A 14090-nucleotide genomic window follows, 5' to 3' on the forward strand; every position below is an offset into this window, starting at 1 on the left:
AAGGCTTCAGATGATCAAACTTCTCTGAGCTAAAGGAGGAAGTTCAAAGCCATCGCAAAGAGGCTAAAAGCCTTGAAAAAAGATTAGATGAATGGCTAACTAGAATAACCAATGTAGAGAAGTCCTTAAATGACTTGATAGAGCTGAAAACCATGGCACGAGAACTATGTGACAAATGCACAAGCTTCAGTAACTGATTTGATCAACTGGAAGAAAGGGTATCAGTGATTGAAGATCAAATGAATGAAATGAAGGGAGAAGAGAAGTTTAGAGAAAAAAGAGTAAAAAGAAATGAATAAAACCTCCAAGAAATATGGGACTATGTGAAAAGACCAAATCTATGTCTGATTGGTGTACCAGAAAGTGACAGGGAAAATAGAACCAAGTTGGAAAACACTCTGCAGCATATTACCCAGGAGAATTTCCCCAATCTAGCAAGGCAGGCCAACATTCAAATTCAGGAAATACAGAGAATGCCACAAAGATACTCCTCGAGAAGAGCAACGCCAAGACACATAATTGTCAGATTCACCAAAGGTGAAATGAAGGAAAAAATGTTCAGGGCAGCCAGAGAGAAAGGTCGGGTTACCCACAAAGGGAAGCCCATCACACTAACAGCGGATCTCTTGGCAGAAACTCTACAAGCCAGAAGAGAGTGGGGGCCAATATTCAATATTCTTAAAGAAAAGAATTTCTAACCCAGAATTTTATATCCAGCCAAACTAAGTTTCATAAGTGAAGGAGAAATAAAATCCTTTACAGACAAGCAAATGCTGAGAGATTTTGTCACCACCAGGCCTGCCCTACAAGAGCTCCTGAAGGAAGCACTAAACATGGAAAGGAACAACTAGTACCAGCCACTGCAAAAATATACCAAAATGTAAAGACTATCTATGCTAGGAAGAAACTGCATCAACTAATGAGCAAAATAACCAGCTAACATCATAATGACAGGATCAAATTCACACATAACAATATTAACCTTAAATGTAAATGGGCTAAATGCTCCAATTAAAAGACAGAGACTGGCAAATTGGGTAGAGTCAAGACCCATCAGTCTGCTGTATTCAGGAGATCCATCTCACATGCAGAGACACACATAGACTCAAAATAAAGGGATGGAAGAAGATCTATCAAGCAAATACAAAACAAAAAAAGGCAGGGGTTGCAATCCTGGTCTCTGATAAAACAGACTTTAAACTAACAAAGATCAAAAGAGACAAAGAAGGCCATTACATAATGATAAAGGGATCAATTCAACAAGAAGAGCTAACTATCCCAAATATATATGCACCTAATACAGGAGCTCCCAGATTCATAAAGCAAGTCCTTAGAGACTTACAAGGAGACTTAGACTCCTACACAATAATAATGGGAGACTTTAACACCCCACTGTCAACATTAGACAGATCAATGAGACAGAAAGTTAACAAGGATATCCAGGAATTGAACTCAACTCTGCACCAAGCGGACCTATTAGACACCTACAGAACTCTCCACTGCAAATCAACAGATATATATTCTTCTCAGCACTACATTGCAGTTACTTCAAAATTAACCACATAGTTGGAAGTAAAGTAATCCTCAGCAAATGTAAAAGAACAGACAAGGTAACAAACTGTCTCTCAGACTACAGTGCAATCAAACTAGAACTCAGGATTAAGAAACTCACTCAAAACTGCTCAACTACATGGAAACTGAACAACCTGCTCCTGAATGACTACTGGGTACATAACAAAATGAAGGCAGAAATAAAGATGTTTTTTGAAACCAATGAGAACAAAGATATAACATACCAGAATCTCTGGGACACATTTAAAGCAGTGTGTGTAGGGAAATTTATAGCACTAAATGCCCACAAGAGAAAACTGGAAAGATCTAAAATTGACGCCCTAGCATCACAATGAAAAGAACTAGAGAAGCAAGAGCAAACACATTAAAAAACTAGCAGAAGGCAAGAAATAACTAAGATCAGAGCAGAACTGAAGGAGACAGAGACACAAAAAACCCTTCAAAAAATCAATGAATGCAGGAGCTGGTTTTTTGAAAAGATCAACAAAATTGATAGGCTGCTAGCAAGACTAACAAAGAAGAAAAGAGAGAAGAATCAAATAGATGCAATAAAAAATGATAAAGGGAATATCATCATTGATCCCACAGAAATACAAACTACCATCAGAGAATACTATAAACACCTCTATGCAAATAAACTAGAAAACCTAAAAGAAATGGATAAATACCTGGACATATACACTCTCCCAAGACTAAACCAGGAAGAAGTTGAATCCCTGAATAGACCAATAACAGGCTTTAAAATTGAAGCAATAATTAATAGCCTACCAACCAAAAAAAAAGTCCAGGACCAGACGGATTCACAGCCAAATTCTACCAGAGGTACAAGGAGCTGGTACCATTCCTTCTGAAAGTATTCCAATCGATAGAAAAAGAGGGAATCCTCCCTAACTCATTTTATGAGGCCAACATCATCCAGATACAAAAGCCTGGCAGAGACACAACAAAAAAAGAGAACTTTACACCAATATCCCTGATGATCATTGATGCAAAAATCCTCAATAAAATACTAGCAAACTGAATCCAGCAGTACATCAAAAAGCTTATCCACCAAGATCAAGTGGGCTTCATCCCTGGGATGCAAGGCTGGTTCAACATATGCAAATCAATAAACATAATCCAGCATATAAACAGAACCAAAGAGAAAAACCACACGATTTTGTCAATAGATGCAGAAAAGGCCTTTGACAAAATTCAACAGCCCTTCATGCTAAAAACTCTCAATAAATTCTGTATTGATGGAATGTATCTCAAAATAATAAGAGCTATTTATGACAAACCCACAGCCGATATCATACTGAATGGGCAAAAACTGGAAGCATTCCCTTTGAAAACTGGCACAAGACAGGGATGCCCTCTCTCTCCACTTCTATTCAACATAGTGTTGGAAGATCTGGCCAGGTCAATCAGGCAAGAGAAAGAAATAAAGGGTATTCAATTAGGAAAAGAGGAAGTCAAATTGTCCCTGTTTGCAGATGACATGATTGTATATTTAGAAAACCCCATCATCTCAGCCCAAAATCTCCTTAAGCTGATAAGCAACTTCAGCAAAGTCTCAGGATACAAAATCAATGTGAAAAAATCACAAGCATTCTTATACACTGATAACAAACAAACAGAGAGCCAAATCATGAGTGAACTCCCATTCACAATTGCTTCAAAGAGAATAAAATACCTAGGAATCCAACTTACAAGGGATGTGAAGGACCTCTTCAAGGAGAACTACAAACCACTGCTCAATGAAATAAAAGAGGACATAAACAAATGGAAGAATATTCCATGTTCATGGATAGGAAGAGTCAACATCATGAAAATGGCCATACTGCCCAAGGTAATTTATAGATTCAATGCCATCTCCATTAAGCTACCAATGACTTTCTTCACAGAATTGGAAAAAACTACTTTGAAGTTCATATGGAACCAAAAAAGAGCCCACATTGCCAAGACAATCCTAAGCCAAAAGAACAAAGCTGGAGACATCACGCTACCTGCCTTCAAACTATACTACAAGGCTACAGTAACCAAAACAGCATGGTACAGGAACCAAAACAGAGATATAGACCAATGGAACAGAACAGAGCCCTCAGAAATAATACCACACATCTACAACCATCTGATCTTTGACAAATCTGACAAAAACAAGAAATGGGGAAAGGATTCCCTATTTAATACATGGTGCAGGGAAAACTGGCTAGCCATATGTAGAAAGCTGAAATTGGATCCCTTCCTTACACCTTATACAAAAATTTATTCAAAATGGATTAGAGACTTAAATGTTAGACCTAAAACCATAAGAACCCTAGAAGAAAACCTAGGCAATACCATTCAGGACATAGGCATGGGCAAGGACCTCATGTCTAAAACACCAAAAGCAATGGCAGCAAAAGCCAAAATTGACAACTGGGATCTAATTAAACTGAAGAGCTTCTGCACAGCAAAATAAACTACCATCAGAGTGAACAGGCAACCTACAGAATGGGAGAAAATTTTTGCAATCTATTCATCTGACATAGGGCTAATATCCTGAACCTACAAAGAACTCAAACAAATTTACAAGAAAAAAACAACCCCATCAAAAAGTGGGCAAAGGATATGAACCAACATTTCTCAAAAGAAGACATCTATGCAACCAACAGACACATGAAAAAATGCTCATCATCACTCGCCATCAGAGAAATGCAAATCAAAACCACAGTGAGATACCATCTCTCACCAGTTAGAATGGCAATTATTAAAATGTCAGGAAACAACAGGTCCTGGAGATGATGTGGAGAATTAGGAACATTTTACACTGTTGGTGGGACTGTAAACTAGTTTAACCATTGTGGAAGACAGTGTGGTGATTCCTCAAGGATCTAGAACTAGAAATACCATTTGACCCAGCCATCCCATTACTGGGTATGTATCCAAAGGATTATAAATCATGCTGCTATAAAGACATGTGCACACCTATGTTTCTTGCGGCACTATTCACAATAGCAAAATCTTGTAACCAACCCAAATATCCATCAATGACAGACTGGATTAAGAAAATGTGGCACATATACACCATGGAATACTATGTAGCTATTCAAAAGGATGAGTTCATGTCCTTTGTAGGGACATGGATGCAGCTGAAAACCATCATTCTCAGCAAACTATCGCAAGAACAGAAAACCAAACACCGCATGTTCTCACTCATAGGTGGGAATTGAACAATGAGAACACTTGGACACAGGAAGGGGAACATCACACACCAGGGCCTGTCATGGGGTGGAGGGAGGGGGAACGGATAGGTATTAGGAGATATACCTAATGCAAATGACGAGTTAATGGGTGCAACACACCAACATGGCACATGTATACATATGTAACAAACCTGCACATTGTGCACATGTACCCTAGAACTTAAAGTATAATTTTAAAAAAATTCTAAAATATGTTTTTCAAAGTAGCTCAAGGAAATGCATTTCTGATATCACTGTTACATGGAAAAAAAAGTAAGTCTTTTCAAAGTACTGTGAAAATAAAAGTGTTAAATATTATCTAGGGCTACTAAATGAGATGCTTAATGTTCTTTTGTAGCTATCATGATTCATCAAATTATTTGGTTATTTTTGCTGTTGGAAACGCTTTAAATATATATTCATAAATTTTTTAAAAAGATTTTTCAGGATTAAATCGTCACTTCAAACAAATTAGAATGAGATGTATTGAGAGTACTATAAATTGGGTCAATATTCATTTCAACCACTTTCTAATACAATTTTCTTTAATAAAAAATCTGGTAAACTAAAAAGAAATGAACAAATTATCAATAGATACATAGATGAACACATACATACATAGATAATTACCATTTTCAGATTCTTTTGCAGATGGACTCCCACACAGCTGTGGTTCCTGTAAGTAGTTATAACTACATCAAATCAGAGGAACAAAGCAAGCAATGAATGAGAGGAAGCAACTATATCGAGGGATGTTGGCTTCTTTCGAAAGCATGTAGCACAGGTTCAGTGGGTTGATGCCTTGTATTCTAGTCTAGTGGAAGTCCTAGCATATAATTCTTAAAATCCTTAGTGCCTAGTACTATAAAAAATAGTGTTGGGGCTGTCATTTGAAGATAATTAAATATGATTGAGCTTTTTCTTAATTTCTGTTGTTACTGTCCTTCTTGGAAATTCTTCCTGTTCTCTAAGACTCTAATAAATCTCTTTCTATTTAAGCAAATCACACAGATTAGTAATGAAAGGGACACTGATTTAGGTTAAAAGCTACACTTGTAAAAAAAAGAGTATCAGAATTTGGTACCTAGCCATACAGGGGTGAAGCAGAGGAAGACCAGTTCCTAGGAAGAGAGGAAGAATTAAGTAGGTGGGGAGAGAGAAAGAGAGAGAATCTGAAAGAAAGACTGGGGGTAAGCTGTGAGGAATGAAAGTAATAGCAACAGTCCCAGAAATGTCAATGAATCTTTCCAATACTTAACATTAACGGTGTTGTTCATAAAAGTAGGCTGCCCTGATGGGATTTTCATGGGATAAAATGCAAATTATTCCATGCCATTAGATCTTGCTGTAGAAGCCACAGATACCAGCCAGATCACTTCTATTCTCCATTACCACCTATGAAAATTAACACTGAGTATCAATTTGATTGGATTGAAGGATGTGAAGTATTGTTCCTGGGTGCGTCTGTGAGGGGGTTGCCAAAGGAGATTAACATTTTAGTCAGTGGGCTGGGGGAGGCAGATGCACCCTCAATCTGAGTGGGCACCACTGAATCAGTTGCCAGTGTGGCCAGAATAAAAGCAGACAGAAGAACCTGGAGAGACTAGACTGGCTTAGTTTCTCAGCCTCCATCTTTCTCCCCGTTGGATGCCTCCTGCCCTTGAACATCAGACTCCAAGTTAATCACCTTTGGGACTCTTGGACCCTCAACCACAGACTGAAGGCTGCACTGTGGGCTTCCGTACTTTTGAGGTTTTGGGACTCGGACTGGCTTCCTGTCTCCTCAACTTGCAGACAGCCTATTGTGGGACCTCACCTTGTTATTGCATGAGTCAAAACTCCTGACTAAACTCATCTATCATATTAGTTCTGTCCCTCTAGAGAACCCTGACTAATACACCACCTGTGGTGTCAAACGTGTAGGCTACTTACCCTGCTCACTACTATCCTCCCTCAGTGTCCCAGAACTCCCCAAGAATTTGTACTCTTGATTGGAAACAGCAGTTCAGATGTAGACACATGTTCATCTAGGATAGTGTGTACCTTAAATTTTATCAATTTTTTATTTATTTTCTGGACATGGGCAGATTTGAGACTAATACATAAGTCCATATCTTATTATGCTTCTTTTTTCTTGAGTGGAAAACCTTGCCTTCCTGATCTACTTCATCCTATACCAGTGCTATTGTATCTGTCTGGTAGACCTTTTCCTCTTCTCCTTTAGCTATTTCCTTTAGCTTTAAATGTCTATCCTTCACTGCAGTACCTCTCAAGATTCATCTCCTTCATAAAGACTTTCAAAAAAAAAAAAAAAAAAAAAGACTTTCAAGATTACTACAGCAGGGACTCTCCATATTTATTGAATAATCCTGTGGCACCTATTGCTATATAAAGATAAGCTATTTTTTATTTTTTGACTGTTTTAATTATGCTACTTTTAATTTTTTGACTGTTTAATTATTTGTTAAATTCCAACTTTTATATTAGACTCAGTGGGTACAGGTGCAGATTCGTTACATGGATATATTACACGATGCTGAGGTTTGGGATACAATGATTCAATTACCCAGGTAGTGAGCATAGTACCTCACAGTTAGCTTTTCAACACTTATCCCCTTCCCTCTCTCCCCACTCTAGTAGTCTCAGTGTCTATTATTACCATCTTTATGTCCATGGGTACCCAATATTTAGCTCCCACTTATAAGAGAGAACATGTGGCATTTGGTTTTCTGTTTCTGCGTTAATTTACTTAGGATAATTGCCTCCAGTTGCATTATATTGCCACAAAGGACATTATTTCATCATTTTTATGGCTGTACAATATTTCATGGTGGATATATACCACATTTTCTGTATCCATTCCTCCATTGGTAGGCATCTTGGTTGATTCCAGGTCTTTGCTATTGTGAATAGTGATTCAATGTACATACAAGTGCATGCATCTTTTTGGTCAAATGATTTATTTTCTTTGGGATATATACACAGTAATTAAATTCTGGATCGAATGGCAGTCATGTTTTCAGTTGAGAAGTCTCCAGACTGTTTTCCACAGTGACTGGACTAATTTACATTCTTACCAACAGTGTATTTACATTCTTAACCAACAGAGTTCTGTTTTCTCCTCAGCCTCACCAGCATCTGTTGTTTTTTGGTCTTTTAATAGTATCCATTTTGACTGTTGTTAGATGGTATATCATTGTGGTTTTGATTTGCATTCTGTGATGATTAGTGATGTTTACCATTTTCTCAAATGTTTGTTGGCTGCCTGTATGTCTTGTTTTAAAAGTGTCTTTTTATGTCTTTTGCCCAGTTTTTAATGAGGTTATTTGATTTTAACTTCTTGAATTTCTTAAGTTCTTTATAGATTCCAGATATTAAACCTTAGATGTATAACTTGTGAACATTTTCTCTCATTCTGTATGCTGTTTACTCTGATGATCGTTTCTTTTGCTGTGCAGAAGCACTTTAGTATAATTAGGTCCCACTTGTATATTTTGTTTTTATTGTAATTACTTTTGGCGATTTAGCCAAAATTTTTTTGTTAAAGTCAATGTCAAGAAGAAAAATTCCTAGGTTGTTTTCTAGGAGTTTTATAGTTTGAGGTGTTACATTTAAATCTTTCATCCACTTTGAGTTAATTTTTGTATATAGTATGGTGAAATGTAGGGGTCCAGTTTTGATCTTCTGCGTATAGCTAGCCAGTTGTCATTTATTAAATAGGGAGTTCTCTCCCCATTGCTTGTTTTTGTTGGTCTTGTTGAAGATCAGATGGTTATAGGTGTGCGGCCTTATTCCTGAGTTTTCTATTCTGTTCCATTGGCTTTGTGTCTGTTTTCTATTCTGTTCCATTGGCTATGTGTCTTTTTTTTTTTTCCACCAGTACTATGCTGTTTTGGTTTCTGTAGCTTTAGAGTATAGTTTAAAGTTGGGTAGTGTGATGCCTCCAGCTTTGTTCTTTTTGCTTAGGATTGCTTTGGCTATTCAGGTTCTTTTCAGTTTCACATGAATTTTAGAATTTTTTTTCCTAATTCTGTGAAGAATGATACTGGCAATTTGATAAGAGTAGCACTGAATTTGTAAATTGCTTTGGGAAGTATGGACATTTTAACAATATCGATTCTTTCAATCCATGAACAACGAATGTTTTTCCACTTTTTTGTGTCATGTCTCATTTGTTTCAGCAGTGTTTTATAGTCTTCCTTTGAGAAATCTGTCACTTCTTTGGTTAGCTGTATTCTTAGGTATTTCACTTTCTTTGTGGCTACTGTAAGTGGGATTGTGTTCTTGATTTCACTCTCAGCCTTGATGTTGTTGGTGTAGAAATGCTACTGATTTTTATACATTGATTTTTTCCTTTATTAAAGTTGTTTATCAGTTCTAGGAGCCTTTTAACAAGGTCTTTAGGGTTTTCAAGGTATAGAATCATATTGTCAGTCAGCAGAGACAGTTTGACTTTTTCTTTTATTATTTGAATGCCTTTTGTTTCTTTATTTCGCTTGATTGCTCTGGCTGTGACTTCCAGTCCTATGTTGAACAGGAGTGGTGAGAGTGGGCAGCCTTGTGTTGTTCCAATTTCAAGGGAAATGCTTCCACCTTTTGCCCATTCAGTATGATGTTGGCTGTAAGTCTGTCATAGATTATTCCTATTATTTTTAGGTATGTTAATTCAATGCCTAATCTGTTGAGAGTTTCTATTTTGCAGGGATATTGGATTTTATAGAAAACTTTTTGTGCATCTACTGATATGATCATAGGATTTTTGCTTTAAATTTTACTTATGTGGTGAATTGCATTTATTGATTTGCATATGTTGAACCAGTCTTGCATCCCAGAAATAAAGCCTACTTGACTGTGTTTTATTAACTCTTTGACGTGCTGCTGGATGCAGTTTGATAATATTTTGTTGAGGATTTGATAACATTTTGTTGAGGATTTTTATGTCTACGTTCATCAGAGATAATGGCCTGAAGTTTTCTTTTTTGAAAACTTCACAAAGTATGCCAGAAGATGTACTTTCTGGTTGTTGTGTGAAGTGTTCTTTAGATATCTACTAGATCCAATTGGTCAGGTGTTATGTTTAAGTCCAGAGTTTCTTTATTAGTTTTCTACCTCACTAATCTGTCTAATGCTGTCAGTGGGGTGTTAAAGTTTCCCACTATTATTGTGATCTATTTTGTAGATGAAGAAGAACCTGTTTTATGAAACTGGGTGGTCCACTGTTGGGTGCATGTGTATTTAGGATAGTTAAGTTTTCTTGTTGGATTGTACCCTTTATCGTTATGTAATGTCTTTCTTTGTTCTTCTTGTTAGAGGTTTAACGTCTGTTTTATCTAACATAAGAATAGTGACTCCTGCTCTTTTTTTTTTTCTTTTAGAGGATATATATATATTTTTTTTCAACACTTACTTTGAGCCTCTGAGATCATTACATGTGAGATGAATCTTTTGAAGATGGCAGATGGTTGGGTCTTGTCTTTTATCCAGCTTGCCACTTCATGTCTTTTACATGAAGCAATTTGTCCATTTACATTCAAAGTTAGTTTTAATAAATTAGATATTGGTCCTGTCATCATGTTTTTAGCTGGTTGTTATGCAGACTTGGTTGTGCAGTTTCTCAATAGTGTCTGGGGACTATGTGCTTACATGAGTATTTGTGATAGCAGGTTTCAAATTGCTTTTGATTCCACGTTTAACAGTCCCTTGAGGACGTCTTGTAAGCCTGGTCTAGTTGAAACAAATTCTCTTAACATTTTCTTGTCTGAGAAGGATTGTATTTCTCTTTCACTTATGAAGTTTAGTTTGGCAGGGTATGAAATTCCTGTTTGGGATTTATTTTCTTTAAGGATGCTGAAAATAGGTCCCCAACATCTTCTGGCTTGTAAAGTTTCTGCTGAGAGGTTCACTGCCAGTCTGAGGAGATTCTCTTTGTACATTACGTGATCCTTCACTAGCTGCCTTTAAGAGTTTTTTCTTTGCATTGATCTCAGTGAATCTGATGACTATGTGTCTTGGGGATGGTCATCTTGTATAGTATCTAGCAGGAGTTCTCTATATTTCTTGAATTTACCCCTCAATCACTCTTATGAGATTAGGGAGATTTTTTTTTTTTTTTTGTGGACCGTATCCTAAAATATATTTTCCAAGTTATTCTCTCTCCTTCTTTTTCAGGGATGCTCGTGAGTCACAGATTTGGTATCTTAACATAATCACATATTTATTGGAGATTTTGTTCATTTTGTGAAAAAAAATTTTCTTTATTTTTGTCTGCTTGAGTTGATTTGAGCTTCTGGTTGGTCTTTGAACTTTGAGATTTTTTTCTTTGACTTGGTCTATTCTGCTGTCAATACTTCTGATTTTATTCTGAAATTCTTGTAGTGAGTATTTCAGCTCAAGAAGTTTAGTTTGGGTCTTTCTTAAAGCAACTATTTTGTTTTGCATCTTTTGAATTGTTTTATTGGATTGCTTGCCTTCCTTGGATTGGGTTTCAACTTTCTTGTGGATCTTGTTGATCTTCCTTGTCATCCAGATTCTGAATTCCATGTCTGTCATTTCAGTAATTTCAGACTAACTAAGAACCCACTGCTGAGGAGCTAGTGGGCTCATTTTTGAGGTAAGGGGATACTCTGGCATTTTGAATTCTTGTGCTGATTTTTTCTCTCCTTGACGGGGGGGGTGTGGGGGGTCGTTTCCTTTAATTGTGGCATAAATTGAGTATAGTTAGTTGGCTTCATTTCTGGAAGTTTTCAAAGAAATGTTGTTTCTTTGCATGCTATTACATTCTTTCCTTTGGTTTTGTAGGAGAGTGAATTAGCATTTTTTTTTTTAATGTCATAGCTTGGGCTGTGATCCATTAGATGACGCTTGAGAGCAACAGACAGTATATAGGCTCTTACTCAGTCATGTGGCTACTTTGTGTATCCTCATTTTCGCAGCTGTGCTTTGCGGTGTGAAGGGGAGAGAGGTGACTTCTCCATCACTTCCACTCCTGAGTCTTGGGGGAGCTATCTCTGATCACTAACAATGTGCCCATGTTTTGTGTTTTTGTTGTTAGGTGTTTTAGGCCATGGGACTCCCTCAGACAGTGGTCCAGCTGGGAGAGATTGGCCACACGCTTACCAGAACAGCCCTGTGGAGAGAGGCATGTCAGTTCCCACACCAGCCCATGAACCTGTGTGACTCACTGCTCTCAGTTTTCTGAGAGTGTGAGTTTCTCCACCCAAGTGCTGGGCACAGATCCTGGTTTGGCACTCCAGAGATATGAGTCACAGCCTTGGGGCACCAGGATCTGCTCATGGCTTCCTCCTCTGAACTCTCAGGGTTGGGTTCCAGGTGCACTGGGAGATCTGAAGGGCTTCTAGGCTGCTGGAATGCACTGAGGTGGAGCCAAGCACCCAAGCGGGGCAGCAGAGGCTGCACTATGTACACACACACCTGTGAGGCAGCCAGCCAGGTGCACTGGGAGGGGCTGGCAGGCAGGCCTGCGTGACAGATGTGCCCTAGTCCTGTGTGGAATTTGGCCCTGCTTTCTCCTGTTCTGGTGGTGAGCTAGGGCCAGAGCCTCTCAGAGGGGAAATGGGCAGCCCTGGGGATTGGGCGTCTATGTCCAGGCAATAAGAACAACAAAATCTTCTTGTATCTAAAAAATAGATATTCCAAAGATATAAACTAAGAGTAATAAAAAAAACAGAGCTTAGCAAATGAAGGTACTTAATAAATGTGTTTAAATGAATGAAGAACCAGGTGGTTGAGACACTGTACCTCCAAGCAGAGTGCATTGTAGGTGGGTACTTCATAGCTAATTAATACCCATGGCTAATATGGTCATTCAGAACATACTTTACTGAACTGCAGACATGCATTCTCAGTTTTCTACATTGTTTCATGACAGTGGACATTGAACTTCTAGAAAATTCTACATAAAACCTACCTCAACATCTCTCTATATTGGTAGCAAATAATTATTTCATCTTTCAAGTACCTTCTGAATTTTTATTAAACTCATAATAGGTTTTCTCCTTTCCCTCATTTCTTTCTATGAACAAATGTCCTCAGTTTAACCACACTCTAAAAGATGCTTTAGCCATGATTAAATAATTCAAAGTCTGTATTTGAACTACCTGTGTTCAATGACAACATTCAAAGAAAGTTTTATGCAAAATGCATGCCTCACCTTGTGTAGAGCTCAATAACAGTCAAACATGAATGAGAAAAGTGAAGTACAAAATATGGCTTTCAGCCCTGAAATGACCCAGCTCCTCAGAAGACATAAAGGTCAAATTGTAAAGGCACGCCAATATATTTTGCCAAGTATACTGAGGCTACTGCATTTAGAAAGCTAATTTGCCTGACTAAAATTGTGACAAGAACAGAGGTTGGCACAAAACTCAATACGTTTCATGTGGCAGACACTGCAATAAATAATAGAAATGAAGAAGTGAGTGAATTTAGTCCAATTTTATTATAAATTAAAGTCAGACTAATATCCTATGTTATTGACTAAGTGTACTATGCCTATGAAAGTGCAGAAAATTACAAGGTGGATGTGAGATAACTTAGTACTTAATCATCCTCAAAAATAAAAGTTAAAAAATGTTTCTGACCTTCACTTTCATGTGTGAGATTCGATACCTGTGCAAATCTACAAATGGGCTGTTTTTTCATAGCGTGAGCATAATTGGGCCGTAATGTGCATAAGGAGGATTCGCTCAGATGACACTTGACCGTGTGAACCCAACGACAGCTCTGCCACATGGGACTGGCTTTATTTTCACAGTACATTTCACAAATAAGGAAACTGAGGCACAGGACAACCTATCTGGAGTAGGTCACAAGGAAAACCTGTGGTAGATATCAAATTCTGATTCTAGCTACTAGAAGTTGAGAAGGATTCAAAGCCACTCAGCCTTTTCACCTCCTGGATTTGTATTGCTTGGGCCATGTCACCATGGATATAATGGCTGATGTACATAGGCTAAGAAATTTTCTTTCAGGACAATTTAACGTATTACTCAGAGAGATGAGGCTATGAAAACCTAGCTTCGGTTCTTCGAATAGCGTTTCAAAGGCCTGAGGACATGGATATGTACACAAATGTATACCTGTGCATTTTTCAAAGTTAAGGGAAGTCAAGTGTGTGAAACAGAAAGGCCACATAGGGCAGCGGATGTTCTTTAGTGGATATGCAGTCACTTTGGCCTTATCTATGGCCATCCTCATAACTGAAACATCTAATCAACCATAGACATGGCTACTGTATATTTTAACTGTCTACAATAAGACTAATTGCATTATTTAAAGAAGGTAGTTCATTTC

Source organism: Chlorocebus sabaeus, chromosome 22, assembly GCF_047675955.1.
Source record: "Chlorocebus sabaeus isolate Y175 chromosome 22, mChlSab1.0.hap1, whole genome shotgun sequence".
NCBI classification, from domain to species: Eukaryota; Metazoa; Chordata; class Mammalia; order Primates; family Cercopithecidae; genus Chlorocebus; species Chlorocebus sabaeus.